The sequence below is a fragment of the Aulonocara sp. 'chitande type north' Nkhata Bay genome, linkage group LG19, assembly GCF_057382095.1.
Source record: "Aulonocara sp. 'chitande type north' Nkhata Bay isolate Kocher_YH1m ecotype deep benthic linkage group LG19, A_spYH_male_GT1.1, whole genome shotgun sequence".
Lineage (NCBI taxonomy): Eukaryota > Metazoa > Chordata > Actinopteri > Cichliformes > Cichlidae > Aulonocara > Aulonocara sp. 'chitande type north' Nkhata Bay.
The window spans coordinates 29,782,391-29,799,591 of NC_141362.1; the positions used below are offsets into that span (position 1 = coordinate 29,782,391).

At 39.9% G+C, this 17,201-nt stretch overlaps 1 protein-coding gene across 1 annotated transcript in view; it reads right to left on the reverse strand.

The window, feature by feature from the left end:
* Positions 1 to 17,201, reverse strand: part of lg19h14orf180 (linkage group 19 C14orf180 homolog) — a 92,174-nt gene that overhangs the window by 15,441 nt on the left and 59,532 nt on the right. The gene's annotated exons all lie outside the window — the stretch shown is intronic.

Sequence of the window (17,201 nt, forward strand, 5' to 3'; positions counted from 1 at the left end):
CTGTCACAGTGTATTAAAATCACTTCATTAAGAATTCTTGATTAAAAGGAATCGCCTTATATGGCATCTCTGGTGAGCTCATTATCTTTTGCTCTACTCTTGCAACCCCTAGTGGACAATCCACAGATGTAAAGGAATCTCACACACTCAACACACACTTCTGATGAAGCTTTGCAGAAAAGGGTGACCAAATCTGCTCAAATCTACATATATTTTTACAGTGTGAGTGATCCCTGCTGTCCGTCTCTGATCTTTTGAGACAAACAAAGAACATTCAAATATTAGAGTGATGTCTTTATTCATCAATCTTTTTACAACACCAGTCAAGATAGAAAACAAAAATCTGGGCCAGGAGACATGTGTGCAATCATCTGAAGGCACACATGTCTCCTGGCCCTCCTTGCTTATTCACAGCCCACAGCATCTGTCTGCAAAAAGAAAAAGTGAAGGCTTGTTTTGTCTGTGTGGGAGGTAAATTACTGACAACAGCCAGCGACAGAAGACTACATTGACTTCTTAATAAATTTAAGTGACACTGCAATTCACATGTGACAACAGCTATGATGTGACTGCTGGCTGTTTGAGATGTCGTCGACTCCCACTTGTTCAGTCTAATAAGGCCTCTTGATTTATCACATATAGGAACGTGGCTTTCCTCAAAGCTGTCTCCTCTTTTTTTCTGTTAGCTTTTGTCTTAGGTCTCAATTAAATGCTTACAAAACATGATGTCAGAGGATGAGACAGGACTAACGACACTCACAGCTTACTCATTTTATCTGGGATACGATGATGCAGACAATCACGGGATCTCTGCCACACTTCATTAACATACAGTGGGGCAAAAAAGTATTTAGTCAGCCACCGATTGTGCAAGTTCCCCCACTTAAAATGATGACAGAGGTCAGTAATTTGCACCAGAGGTACACTTCAACTGTGAGAGACAGAATGTGAAAAATAAATCCATGAATTCACATGGTAGGATTTGTAAAGAATTTATTCGTAAATCAGGGTGGAAAATAAGTATTTGGTCACCTCAAACAAGGAAAATCTCTGGCTCTCACAGACCTGTAACGTCTTCTGTAAGAAGCTTTTCTGTCCCCCACTCGTTACCTGTATGAATGGCACCTGTTTGAACTCATCATCTGTATAAAAGACACCTGTCCACAGCCTCAAACAGTCAGACTCCAAACTCCGCCATGGCCAAGACCAAAGAGCTTTCGAAGGACACCAGGAAAAGTATTGTAGACCTGCACCAGACTGGGAAGAGTGAATCTACAATAGGCAAGCAGCTTGGTGTGAAAAAATCAACTGTGGGAGCAATCATCAGAAAATGGAAGACATACAAGACCACTGATAATCTCCCTCGATCTGGGGCTCCACGCAAGATCTCATCCCATGGGGTCAAAATGATCATGAGAACGGTGAGCAAAGATCCCAGAATCACACGGGGGGACCTGGTGAATGACCTGCAGAGAGCTGGGACCAAAGTAACAAAGGTCACCATCAGTAACACACTACAACGGCAGGAATCAAATCCCGCAGTGCCAGACGTGTTCCGCTGCTGAAGCCAGTGCATGTCCAGGCCCGTCTGAAGTTTGCCAGAGAGCACATGGATGATACAGCAGAGGATTGGTTTCATCTGACCACATGACATTCTCCCAAAGTAGAACTTTTTGGTATAAACTCAACTCGTCGTGTTTGGAGGAAGAAGAATACCGAGTTGCATCCCAAGAACACCATACCTACTGTGAAGCATGGGGGTGGAAACATCATGCTATGGGGCTGTTTTTCTGCCAAGGGGACAGGACGACTGATCCGTGTTAAGGACAGAATGAATGGGGCCATGTATCGTGAGATTTTGAGCCAAAACCTCCTTCCATCAGTGAGAACTTTGAAGATGAAACGAGGCTGGGTCTTCCAACATGACAATGATCCAAAACACACCGCCCGGGCAACAAAGGAGTGGCTCCGTAAGAAGCATTTGAAAGTCCTGGAGTGGCCTAGCCAGTCTCCAGACCTCAACCCCATAGAAAATCTGTGGCGGGAGTTGAAAGTCCGTGTTGCTCGGCGACAGCCCCAAAACATCACTGCTCTCGAGAAGATCTGCATGGAGGAATGGGCCAAAATACCAGCTACTGTGTGTGCAAACCTGGTAAAGACCTATAGTAAACGTTTGACCTCTGTTATTGCCAACAAAGGTTATGTTACAAAGTATTGAGTTGTATTTTTGTTATTGACCAAATACTTATTTTCCACCCTGATTTACGAATAAATTCTTTACAAATCCTACCATGTGGATTCATGGATTTTTTTTTCACATTCTGTCTCTCACAGTTGAAGTGTACCTCTGGTGCAAATTACTGACCTCTGTCATCATTTTAAGTGGGGGAACTTGCACAATCGGTGGCTGACTAAATACTTTTTTGCCCCACTGTAGCTTTAATTCAAACCAACTGTTTGAGGCTGCATAGTCATGCTGTTTACAGTGTCTCAACCAACAAGCACTTAAAGCATTTTCTTTTTCTGTTAGCTACACCAGCACAATTCAGAGCTGCGCTGGGCATGCTACAGATGCAAATCAGCTAAGATGCAGTTAGAAATACTGTGATATTGGACTCATGGACTTATTTTAGAATGTGAATGCCACATTTACTCTGCATCAGCTGACATGAGCATAATGGTAGCAATCCTTTTAAAGGTTTTGTGGTGTCGTGAAACAGGTGATTGAAAACAGCCTACCTGCCACCTGTGTTAAGAAGTCACCTGCAGCCTCGCTGATTTTGTTTCTGCTTGCCATTTAATCATTTATCAGTGTCCCATGTTCCCCCTTTCTTCCCGCATAATCATGCAGGTGTGGGTTAGTCCATCAAGTGCTTGCAAATAGATGTTTTCTCCACTTAAGGGGAAAAAATAATGGTGAGGTCTGGGAGGCTTTCATAGCAACACTTTAATCTAACAATTTTCTCAATATGAGACATGTGAGAAGAGCACTTGAGCACAGACAAGAGTCTAAACATGAATCTGGGAACCTAATAGGGATACTACAGAGTGGTGATGGCTGTACTGTGTTCAGTTTTCTCTATTAGAAACTGAGTCAGAGAGAATGACTTAATAGTGAAACCAAAACTTGTGTGTGATACTACATTATGAACATCCTGATTGAAGGATCACTTTCTTTTTGCATATTATATAAAGTCGGTTACAAAGGAACTAAAAAGGCCCTCGGAGAGGGCTGATTTATGATCTCAAAACGCAAAAAATGAATGGGTTGTTTTTGTTCCACTTCTCCACTTAGATTTCTGAAAGTTGGCCAGGCAGTAAAAAAAGTCCATGCAAAACCTTTGCAAAATTTTTATGTGCATTTGAACTTTTTTTGCATAAAAAAAGGGAACATCAACTGTTTTAATCCTGTTTTAATATAGCGCTGAGGAAACTTTAATGTAGTGAGCTCCTCGTGTACGATTTATCTTATCCTCTGCCACAAGAGGAGCTCAGTGTCATGGTCAATCAACCACTGATGCAGGCAGCTCCAGAGAAACACTCCCCACTTCATCTGGAATAAGGGGTTGTTATGGAAGGGCAGAGAAGGCGAGTGACCAGCAGGGAGTGACCAAACACAGTAAATGTTTATGTGTCATTATCCATCCTTCAAGAGAAGCGCTCCACTTTCATTCCAGACTTCCCTTTTTTATTGTAGTCCATTCAAAACTGGGATAAAAGGCCTTTAAATTTAATTGGTTGGAAAATTTGGTCGTTTTGTTTTTGGTGGCAAACTGGTGCTACTGTACATAGTTAATCCTGGTCATTTCCAGCCATTTTACATGCGAGTGGTTTAGAAAGACTCGGGGAAATTGGCTCATCACTCAGTAGAGCTGTGAGATTTCTGCTGATGACATTTCCATTAACAACAGGGTATAATACGTTTATAGATTCCCATTTTCTTGGCCCTTTAATTTCTCCCTTTGCAACACAATTCCTAACAGCTGCATGTGCGGGAGGACAGAGGACTTTATAGATTGACCATACAGTGAATCTATAGGCAGTGCTGACACAGCATTGTGATATGGCTGATATAGTCAACTATGAACATGCAGTGTTATAGTAACAGAACCCCAGAGAATAAAAGAGTTTATATTCTTGCACTCTTAAACCTGCCACTGAATGTGCTCATGAAGATATTTTCAGATAATGACACTGAAATGATGAGATGATCATAAAAATGGATTTTCTAAATGTATGGAGGAACAAGAAGAAAATCACTAATGAAAGCTATTGAAACCAGGCTTCCTGTTACTGTGTTATTGCCCAGTTTTCAGCTGTTCTGGTATTAACAGACAGCTCCTACCACAAGATGTCCATTAATTGGCAGTATTTGATTAAATTCTCAATGGCCAGCTCTCCTTATGGAGGTTAATTGGTTTTGCAATACACTGATGACATGATCTTTTAATGGAATGGAGAGAGCAGAATTTTTTTATTTGGGTGCAGACGTGCAGACTTGACAACTTTGAGACAGGATTATGATCAAAAATAATATGCTTTGATATACAAGTGAACCAACAACCTCTGCAGTGGTGTTAATATAAGCAGAGGATCACTGGGATCATTGTCATGCTGAGAAACGAAGCTGTTGCAAATCAGATGGCACTTTTCTGCATTTATAATTCCAATGACCGTGCCAGCAAAGCCCCAAACCATAACAGAGCCTTTAGACCCTCTCTGTTGTAACTCTCTCCTGAGCTCCTCTGTGCATACTGACCTCACTTTCTCCTTCGTTCCTTCCTTAAGAATAACTTCTTGAAAACCATCCTTTCACTGAGGCCATTTCTGATGAGGCTTCAGTAAGCAGATGGAGAAAGTGAAGGGCCAGACTTTTTAGATTCATAAAGACATGACTTTCAGTTACTGTTCATCTGCCCATTTTGTCCTTCACTTGCTCGGTTTCCTCAGATTTTTAAGAATAAACTGCACATCACGTTTTAGCTAACTCTTTTGTGGGAATCACCTTCAAAATATGCCTGTAAAATCGTTATCTTTGTCATTTTTTTGTTGATTCAACTAAAAATATAGAAACAAATAGTGTGGTTTTTTCCCAACAGGCCTCTAGTAATAAATACATTTAAGATACAATGTAAAATTGGTCCCCGATTTGTGGGGATAGGTTAATTGAAAAATCTAAATTGCCCATAGGTGTGAATGCGGGAGTGAATGTGAGTGTGAATGGTTGTCTGTCCCTGTGTTGGCCCTGCGACAGACTGGCAACCTGTCCAGGGTGTACCCCACCTCTCGCCCTATGACTGCTGGGATAGGCTCCAGCGCCCCCCGCAAGACTGAGAAGGATAAGCGGAAGCGAATGGATGGATGGAAAATTGGTTCTTTGTATTCTCTTATGTGTGGACACAACACTGGTTCATCCCTTTAGTTAGGTGCCTTTTTTAGTCTTGAATCATTCACAGGTCAGTGTAAAGTGGCTTAATAAAAGAAATTTCTGTAAATGGTCAGGTACAAGGACTGAATTGAAATGAGAGAAAAAGCAGACAAAGAAAGTACAAAGAAAAACTTTCAAAAGCCGGAGAACTGTTAGTAAAAACTGATTAAAAAGAGTAACAAGAGTCTGGCTCCTTGGAAGGAAAACATAAAGAAATGAGGGGTAGCTCATTTTGCACATTAGTATAAAAAAACATTATGCTCGAAACAAAAAGTTGCCTTAATTCACTTTACTATTTGTACACTAAAATGGAAGTGTATATTAATTGTGGATCATGGGAAAATTCACAAGCACCCACTCAGCAGCCAAGAGTCATTGGAGGGACTTCCAAGCTTGGGAACCAAGAGCATATAAGACAACCAAGGCACAGAGGCAGTGCTCATGTCTCTTTGAACTGTAACATTAAAAAAAATTGTGGGAGATCTACACCTGATCTGCCCTGTGTTGATTAAACAATAATAATTAAATTGGTCACCGAAAGCCAAGAGCTGCCGCTCCACGAACTGCTTATTTACAGAGTCATCAACCTCTGGACAATTTCATCATGGGAAATAAACAGCCAGGGTCACGTCCTTCACTGGTGAAATACGTCAACTCCTCTGTGAGGTACCACGTTAATAAAACATTCTGGCACAGAGACATAAAACTCAAATATTAGGTGCAGACTCACACACAAACACCAGCACTGTTTAGTCTAGTGGTGGCTCCAGTTAAACAATTTCAAACCACTGCAAAATAATAGGGAAAGGAGCTTGGGGTGAAATTTCAGGGCACTTAATTAACAGAATCCAGTTGGGATTTGACATAATTTGGATTCTTGGTTAAATGATAAAAAATTGGAAGTGTGCACACAGTACACAGTAAATAATTTAAAAAATAGAAGAGAAAAAAGCTACAAAAAACTGTCAAACTAAAACCACATGAAAAAAAGTAAAAAGTAGTAGAAAAAACAGAGGAGCAGACAATAAATAAGGACTTGATTTTATGAAACAAAGCTACCTCTAAGCTCGAAATTTCCCCAGTAATTTCTTTTCCCTGTCTCAAAGCTACTCCCTGCACTGTGTTGTAGGTTTTGATGTACGGATAAGGAGATGGATTAGAATAAAAGCTGAACATAATTGCTTGTTGTTGAAATGAATCAGGTCGTTTACTCAAAGGGGAATGACAGCAATCATCGACATGTCGATTTTAAAGCACCTCTTAACTGAGCTGAAGCCTTGCTCCCTGCTCCAAACAAACAGACCTTTAAAAAAATGATGTTTTAACTGTTTTCATCTGGCTGTGACGCCTGTAAAAACCGTGTCCACTAAAGACATTGCGTGTGGGTCTGGAACTCTCACGGGAAATCTAGTAGTTTGTTTGGCAGGAAACAGAAGGTGTAAACAAATGGAAGGCAGGGGAGGATTTACAGCTTCCCGATGCATACATCTCTGGTGGGACAATCCCACCTTCTCTGCCATGGCTCATTCTGACAGGCCGCAAAGAGGCAGTCATAGAGACTAACCTGCTGTGCCTGTGAGTGCTGCGATGTACTGCTGAGCTTGTGTTATACAATGCAGAGGTAAAATGTACTAAAACTGCAGAATTACCTTCCATGCAGTAAATTCGGCCGAGGAAAAACATATGGCTAGCTGGAAACAGCTGGTAGTGGATTTGTGCCAGCTATAAAAGTTGAAATAAATATCCAGAGCAGCCTTTTAATTTGTGTAACATTTATTTTTGGGGGAATTCCTCAGGTTAAAAAGTAAGCCATTACCTAGTTCAGTTGGCCATAGCAGTAATTGGCTTTGAAGCAATTTAGGAATCTTAATTGTTCCCTTCTTTCCTCAGGTGCAACTGCATTAATTCTTTGTGGCATAGATTTAGCAAGGTGCTGGGAACATTCCTCAGAGAGTTTGCTCCATATTTGAACAATAAATCAGAAGTTTCTGAAGTGCTAATATTATTATATACATATGCAACAACCATGCTGCATTCAAAATCCCTTAAATCACTTTTCTTCCAGATTTTGATGCTTGTTTTGAACTTCAGCAGTTCATCTTGACCTGTCTACAAGCCTAAATGCATTGAACTGCTGCTGTTTGTTTAGTTGATTTGATATTTGTTTTAATGACCAGCTGATGAAGTGTACCCATCTATTTAGGAACCACTCTTTCTGTAGAAAGATAAATAATCATTTATCAAACATAAGTATACTGTAACATTTCTATTACACATTTTAGGGGAGCTCAAGGAAACTGATGACTTCAGTTGCAAAGGGAAGTATTTACATCAGGAAACTAACATAACGAATTATGTAAAGGTATCCAAACAGAGTACAACTTTAACCCTTTAAGACCTACCATAGAACTAAGTCCGCCAGAACTTATATTATATTTTTTTCCCATGCTGTGGAGCCATTTTTGGGAGCATTTCAAGTTACTATACATCAATACAACCATTATAGCCCAAATTTTAATGATATGTATGCATTAAGTGCATAGTAATTACATAAATTGCAAAAAAGTGCAATAAACTACAAAAAAATTGAAAATTGTTTTTGTTTTTTTAACATATATTTCTAGTTAGAGAAATTTAAGAGGTTTATCCCTCAAAACTGTAAATACAAAAAAGTTGCAAAAAATAGTTTCCCACCACAGGAAATTTATTTTGAGTGTCTTCATAGTTTTTTTCTGAAATACACCAATTTTTATATACTGCAGGAAAAACGAAAAATAATTTTTATAATGCAAAAAAACAGCATATGCATCAAAATAAACTATTTCCAGCAGTGCAATATGAGTTCTAAGCATCCCAGAAACGACACAGAAAGTCATAAAGTAGAATATAACTTTTAAAAACACCAGTATAGGCTTATAAGGCCCTGAAGGTAAAACAGGGCCATTACCTGCCCGGTTTCGAACTATCGCATGTCCGCAGGTAATGGCGGACATGCGATAGTTCGCGCTGACGTCTATTCCAACGTAGGAAGTATTACAAACAGCTGATCGGATTGGAAAAGCGTGTTTCTGGATTATTGTGTTTTTGTTGCTGCAAATGCTTTGTATGCAATTTTTGCAAAGCCATATGTGGAAGGAAACCATGACCTAGGGTTAGGGTTAGCTGATGGCATAAGATGTAAGTACAACTTTTCCGGTTTCGTATGCAACAAAAAAAAAAATTGCGCTAACTACCGGGATTTAAAAATAGTTACGCAAAACGGAGCGTGCCTGCTCCAACTGGCTTTAAAGGGTTAATTTAGTTTAACTTTTCATCTAATACCATATTTTGTTTCTTTACAAACATATTATATTCACAGAAGATATAACGTCTTACTTATATTTTTCAAGCAGGTCTGGATTATTGGAAGTCTCAAATATAAAGCAAAATGCTAATGCTAAACAACATGACAACATGCTTTGTGTTTCACATAAAATTAGTATGCAACCACTGATGCGTTTAGTGTTTTATTGTAGGCTCTCTTGACAATAGAGGCAACCTACAATAAAATAGTAGATATGAGAAATGTATTACTGTAGCTTAATAAAATCCTAATTCATCTACATCCTGACAGTTTCCCCTCAAGGAGAAGTGCAGTGGTTATACTGTAAAAAAAAAATCTATGATAATTATGTAGCAATATTGGTTTTATCGCTACAGGATGTATCCCAACCACATGCTGCTTTCTATAAATCGAATGCCTTGCTGCTGTACGGTGAAGGGCACAGTAGAAGCATATAGTCATGGAGAATCCAGAACAACCAATGAAAGAGTCAGCCTGTATGCCATGTGTTGATATACTATGTAGGAAGCCATGAACTCACATTAATTATTTAAACACTGATGTGACATACATACCCTACATGCATTTCTACATCCCTGTTTTATTGTCAATTTTATTCTAAACTGTAAAGTTTGCATCATTATTTTCCATCAGTGTATCACTTTTAAAGCTCAGCTGAAACGGTCACCAGTGTTCAAACTCAATAAATCAATTTTGCTGCAAAGTTGTTAGCATGCATCTTTTATACGTATTACCCTTTAATCCAGCCTGATGTATTTGGTTTTCCTGGAAAAGAAAAAGCAAAGAATCACAGCTAAGCTTTCAGAAACTACAGGCTATTTGGGCATGCTGATGATTTGAGCTCATTCTGACATACTCCCAGAGACAATGTTAACAGGCTGATAATTAGCAAGTGTTTAGCATGTCGCTAATTAGAGCTGAATACAAAGTACAAACAAAGCTGATGGGAAAGCCGAAGCAGAAAACATACACGCACTGGTCCCTTTGTTAGGTACACCTGTTCAACTGCTCATTAATGCAATATTCTAATCAGCCAATCACATTAAATCAACTTAGTGCATTTAGGGATGTAGACACAGTCAAGACAAGCAGCTGACATTCAAACTGAGCATCAGAATGGGGAAGAAAATGTGATATAATTGGCTTTGAAGATGGGCTGATTTATGCATTTTAAAAAATACTGATCTACTGAAAATTTCCCATACAGCCATTTTAAGGGGAATGGTCTGAAAAAAAAAATCCAGAGTTTTATGGGTGGAAATGCCTTGTTGGTGTTAGAAGAGAATAACCAGTCATCTTCAAGCTGATGAGAAGACATCATAAACTCACATAACCGCTCATTGCAACCAAGGTATGCAGAAGAGAATCTCTGAAAACACAATACGTCGAACCTTGAAGCAAATGGGCTAAAGCAGGAAACCACACCAGGTGGCACTCCTGTCAGCTAAGAACACAAAGCTGAGGCTAACTTCACACTTTTGAACAAGGGAAGATTGAAAAACATGCCCAGTCTGATAAGACTCAATTTCTGCTGTAACATTCAGATGGTCGGGTCAGAATTTATTGTAGAAAACATCATATTATTAATCCTGCCTTCTATCAACAGTTCAGGCTGCTGGTGGGACACTTAGGGTTTAAATGCCACAGCCTGTGTTGTTGCTGCCCATGTCCATCCCCACAGTGTACATATATATGAGTGGAATTTTAGAATAAAGGCACAATGTATGATGCACTCTCAAGTGGAGAAAACGAATGTTGGAAGCTTCTAAAAGTCATACGGTAATGCAGAGAAGGATGGAGCACTTTTCTACCTTTTTACAAAGGATTACCAGGCTTGGGAAAACATGGTGTCCCTCTCACTTGATCAGTTCACTAAAGCCAAACATCTGTCTTTCAGGTCACCTGCTGGGCTTTAGGCTTTAACATGCCTCTTGTTTTAGTCCCCATTGGCACTAGAAAAAAGAAGGGAAAGCTCAGTACAACCTATGCTTAACCCTCTGTGGGGAACAATATCTTGCAAGTCCCCATTTCTGATCCTGGCATCCATCCTCTTGAAACTGTATCGTACACAAACATCTCTGTCCTGATTGTGCACTAAAGATTGAAGAAGTGCAAAATCCATCCCATATTCTTTTTTGAAGTGTATTAATAAAATAATGCAACATTTTCACTATTGCTAATCGTGCCCGTAGGAAATCATGAAGAATGTATTTCAGATTTGGCAAGGATTCATATGTTCAATTTTCATTTGGATCAACAATGATGTCATTTTTAAATTTGATCTTGCACGTGCTGGTTAACTGAACAGTGCACATGCAGCACAGCACAGGGCTCTGCTAAAAGCAGACTGGAAGTGCAGTTTGGTAGGGCATTAGGCCTGTCATAATTGCATCCACTGTCCGAGGTCGCAGAAGGCCAGCAAGTATTGCTCTGAATGTGTATTACTGATGAAACCATGTGGAATGAGAGGAGCCCATTACAGCAAGACCCAGACAAGAGTGAAAAATGAAATGGCTTTTCAAAAACTGGGCCGCTGTAACATTTTGCCGGCATATAGCAGTGGAGTAACTGTGTCAGGTGTAGCGGTGGTGGGGGGAAGTGGTGAGGAAGTGGGTGGCTCAACAGGCTCAGGAAAGATGGAATGATATGAGAGCAAGGTGTAATTTCCTGGGAGTCCCCCAGAGAATCTTGGCCTCTGGATGGGAATTGTCACAAATTGTAAATGCACTGTCTCTCTCTCTCCTTCACACACTCACACCCCGACACAACCAGATTTCTACTTTGCACTTTTTTTTTTTTTTTTAGTGGTAGTAATTGGCTCCAGCAGCAGCCACAGATGCTGGTTGGGAGAAATGGGGCAAATAAAACAAATCTAATTGCAAATAAGTTACCTGGTGAGTTCAGTTAGATATTCTCCTTCAGGGCTTCCACGGAAGAAAAAATAAGACATGGGGGTAAAAAGCTACACCTGCTGTGATACACCCAGTGCTGCACCTGCCACACCTGTTGGGTTAATTGGATTTTGTGATATTTGCAGGGAACACATTGTTGAATCGGATCATCTACATTACCCAGTTATTTTTTAAATTTCCAAATTATTTTCCAAGCCTGAAGAGGGCAGACGTGCCTTCTTTTAAACACGGAGGGTGGCAGAGTCTTTATTAAATCCTCAGTGTCTTTCCTTCACATGTGACTGCAGAGATTTGTCAATTTATACAATATTTATTATAAAATAGAACCAGTGTCACGATGACGGAGATATATGATGAACTTGTTTCCTTTTCCCAGCTCTATGAAAAAAAAAAACAGCTATACAATTTGTCATAACTTATTTAGAAAATTGAACACGTGTAGCTCTGCACCAAAGCCACATAAACCTATGCATAACTGCATCGTCCCGGGCTCGGCAAACACGCTTCTATCAGATCCATTAGTTCCACCAATGTAACAGTGACAATAGCATGATAACTGCCCAGCAGGCAACAGCAATCAGGCGAAATAGAAGTGTATTTCTCTGCGATGTAAGCTATAAAATGCATCCATCCAAAGAAGTCTATGTGTGTGTGTGTGTGTGTGTGTAGACAAAAGGCAACACTGTGGCACATGGCTGGAGAGCAAAGAAAACACCTGTCTCTTATCTTTATGATGCCGCAGCCCCAGTGCTACACACGAGGCTTTTACTACAGTCGCAGTTCCTCTCCGCTGCATCCTTTTATTTTCTGTTCAGAAAACTATTTCACATCACTGAGGAGGAATTTTGGCTTACTTTTCTTTGCAGAACTGTTTTAATTCAGCCACAGTGGAGGATTTTAGTTTTTGGTCTGTCCAGAGGTGGACTTGCCAATGTGTTTTTTCAGATCAAAATCTTGCTGCATAGTCTAAGTGTTCTTGAGCAATAGGGGATGAACTGTTGGCTGGACACATTCCTTCAGGATTTTCTGGTTGAGAGCAGAATTCCCAAAAATCCTGGGGATCATCAGGATGTTTTTTTGGTAAATGCAAGATGAGCCTTTGCGTTATTTTGGATCATTTGTGGTTCGACTCTCCTATGGATGCCATTTTTGCCCAGTCTCTTTATTATTGTTGAATCATGAACTTTGACCTTGACTGAGGCAAGTGAGGCCTGCAGTACCTCAGACGTTGTTCTGGGTTATTTTATGACCTCCTGGATGAGTCATAGTTCATTTCACGAGAATGCTACGGGAACAGAAAAGTCACATTCATACTGGGATCGACTTTGCGGCTTAGAAATGTACCACTGGAAGCAAACCATTTCTAGGATGCACTGCTAAGGAACTACCGATTTTGCTGATGACAACAATTTAAGAAGTCAAGTGGCCATTTCAGGAAATCCTACTGGGTCTTTCAATAAAAACTTGCTGGAAACAGCAGAAACAGGAAATGACCATCATCAAAGAAAAACCCTCCCTTAACTTATGAAATGGTCTTTTTATAGAAAATTGTTTTTGTAGGAGAAACATTATTACAGGAAAAATATAGTGCAATTCTCCTACAGTAATACGACAAGAATAAACCATTTTCCTACTGTAATCACATTTATGTATTGTTAAATCCAGCGGCGGGGGTAGATGGATGTCATTACTCTGTGGTCACCAGCTCCATCGCTCTCACTATAATAGTCCATAAAATTCTAGTGCAATCATCTCTCTTAGTACAGTAATGTTGCAACGTCTTTGATAAACAATGGTATGACTCACATGAGATGATACGTGTTGGGGTTGTGATGCAAGATCGTCTTGTCTCGGACTAAATAATAGCACCGGATGCCGCTCTGTACTCCCTTTCATAGTGGGAATGAAAATGAATCAGGGCAAAAGATAAAAGCCTGACAAGCACCACAGTCAATCCCTCAGTTTAACAGCCAGAGAATTCACTACTGAACAAATGAAAGCGGGCTGCTGGGAAGAGGGGAATAGCATTATTGTGAAAAGGGATGACATTGTGTGAGCGGTTTGTGCATCTTTGTTGCCACTCGCACTTCCTCATTCACAAAGGGAAACAAAAAGGAGTCAGGCATGTGCTGAGAGAATAGGGGCTTTGAGCACGCAGAGCCATCTTCAGATTTGACTGAAAAAAAACCCCACCCTGGGTCTCTGAGGTCTGCTGCCCCCCTGCTCTGAGTGGAGTCATTCTATTATTCACTGCAACTCAGTGAGTGTGTACAGATCTGCTTGGCAGTGATGCAGTGACTTATAATCAGTAAGTAAGTCTAGCATCAGCATTTCACAAAGACGTGTTGCTGTCTCTTGGGCTGCTGACCTAATCGCTGGAGCTAGCAATGAGAGGAATAATCCATCAATGTGACATCATCTATTCCCCTTTGCCCAACACCTTCACCACAAACCTCTTACACACACCTACAGGAGTGGACATCAAGGAACAGTGACACCAAGATACGTGATCTGAACCAATTTTCAAGGTCAGAACGTGCAAAAGATTTCTGCTGAGGTATAACGTTCTTTTCCTCTAATCAGGGCGCCACCTGTTTAAAAATCTCATCACAGACCCCCCCATATGGAGGAGACCCCTGAATGACTCACCTGCCCACACAGAACACAGCCTTGAACACAGATCTAATCAGGAGATATACCCATCATTGATTTTCAGCTATGAAATTTTAAGCAGGATTGAAGTGGTCTGAGGTGAGGAACCAGGAGAAAAGAAAAGAAATGGGATGAAGGGCTCATGCAAGGAAATGAGAAAGATGCGCATGACGATGCAAGATCCACGACTCCCCGTCATCTGCATATGCTCAGGGCTCAGGTAGGAGCAGCCAGGATTGAAAAGTGACTTAAAGACAGCAAAAACTATGAAAGCATTTTTCTTTAATCATCCTGTGCCTTAAAAATTTCACCTTTTCTTAAAAGTAGAGGCCATGATGGATTTATATTATATTTTCTTAATTGGACTAAATGTTCTTGGTTTTAGCTTTGCTCTTCAACTTCAGATTCCTGATTTCCTTTGTGACTGAAACTGCAGTTAAATGAGATAAAACCCACCATGTGACACTATGGCGTGGGTGTGAATACTGATCTGTGTTAACGCTGTTTTAAGTCGCCAACCTGCGTCCTGTAACAGCTAGGATTGGCTACAGCCTCCCCGTGACCCTAAGTTGAGAAAATTAATCAATAACAAAACGAGCACCAGTTAATTATTATTATTAGTATTATTTTTATGTGCATAAAATCTTCAACTCGAGCTCATTAATGCCCCGTGACTGTCGCTGGTCTCAGCACGTCTTTGAGACAACAGAGGGATTAATGGACAGTCAGCCTGGCTGCTGATATTAAGTTCAAACAGAGACGATGGGATTCATCCCTCAAGGGACTTCATAATGATGGACATTAAAAATAATTAACAAAGACAAAGCAGTCCTGCTTGAAATCAGCCCTCCTTAAATGCATGTTACTCTGTGAACTGCACTGAAGCTGGTCAGGTTTGATTATCACAACATATGTTTAACATTATTAACCGATTTTAAGGATGTTGTGGGCACTGCGTGTTATTCAGCGTGGATTGCTGAAGCATGATTTACCATTCTTAAGAGGTTGCATATTCTTTTAATAAGTTTACTTCGTTACTTCACTTAAGTAGCATTTTCAGGTATCTGTACTTTACTTGAGTATTTGTTTTTTCTGACTTTTACTTCCTACAGTTTAACACAAATATCTGTACTCTCTACTGTTTGGGTTAACAGTATCATCTTTTATACTCGGGAGGTGCAGTCGGTGGAGGTTGTGGAAGAGGACAAAGGATGAAAGGAGTGACAGCTTTTTAAGTGGCAGGTAATTTCAAATTCAACGTTTCTATCAGCTCAACAAACATCAGCAAACACACAAACTGTTCATGTGCAGTTTGTCGCCCAGTGTGTTGCTAGCTAAAGGCCGAGCTGCTGAATTCACAGGGAGAGAAAAGAAAGAGAGCTGACTTCACTCAGAGATGAAGAAAGATGTAAGAAAAGACAGGACGGGCTTTTGTATATGATGGATTTTGATAAGTTTTGTGCTATTATATTGTGAAACATCCTGTAGCAGTGATGAAACTGCATTTAAGCTGCTGATTTGTAAATTAACTCACTTCGTACTGTCTAGTATAAAGACAGTAGAAACAGTGCAGTTTGTGAAACTGTGAACATCTTGTTGAATTCAGTTGTGTAAATCCACAAAGAACAGCAGGTCATCTGATCACAGCATTTACATAAAGAACATCTACTGCAGCTGTTAGTGTTTTCCTCACACTGAGGGTTCCCCTACTTACTGAATCCCATTTAAACCCCTGACTGTGCTCATTTTACTATTTAGTTGTGTCAGCAAAGTCACCCTCTGCAATAAAGACAACAGAAAACAGTTGGTTTTAAAATGACCTTTGACTGCTTATGTCCACTATAACAGATTCAAACTAAGTACATTCACTAGAATTTAAATTTAAATTCAAACAATATTTGTGATCTCATGTACTAATATTTTGTATTATATTAATATAGCACAATGTTCAGTTACCTTTGAACAAAAATGGAGAGTAGAACCGACCTTCAAAAAGCTACTTTTTACTTTCTTACTTTGAGTACATTTCAGAGCCTGTACTTTTTCACTTTTACTTGAGTAAAAAGGTTCCTTCAGTACTTCAACTTTTACTGGACTATTTTTAACAGGTATCTGTACTTCTGCTTAATTAAAGAAAGTATGTACTTTTGCCACCTCTGGTTAAATCACAGATTTCATTGTAATTTACTCTAATAATATATAACACAGTATTTGGTCTTTTGCAAACTTATTTTTTTTACTTGGTTTTAACCCAGTGTCATTCAAAAACAGATGGTTGACCAAGTCTCTGGATTCTCTTTTTCTAGTATCATAATGTACATCTTCTAACCAAAATGGCACTTGTGTCTCACCAGCATCATAAATAATATATTACATGGAGGATTAGACGATAAACACATCTATTATGACTAAAACAGTCACTGATTGTGTTCTTATTCAATCATCTTCTGGGTTTAGGATCTAATAGATTTCTTAAATCATGTCTAAACAAAATCCTTAGTATCCTTATCAATAGCTTGTTGTTGGAATAAAACCTGGCTATTGTATTTTTACAAAGAAGATGGGCTCACAGAAGTGGTTTGTGTGACTCTCACAATATAAAATTTACAGTTACATATCCAGTGGACAGCAGCTTCATATTTCCTTTAAGCCTCTTTTCAGATCCCACACTGTGTATGAATGTCAGAGACATCAGTCTGCCTGACTCTGGGGAGGAGTGGGACGCTGCCAGAGGTGCAGCACATCTCTGGTTAAGTTTCGTACCAGAGACGGAAAGAGGGAACAAGCAGGGGGGCGGAAACCAGAGAGGGCTCCTTTTCCTCCTCCGGGTCCCAAAAGAAAGGATGTATTGGCACACAAGCTGTAG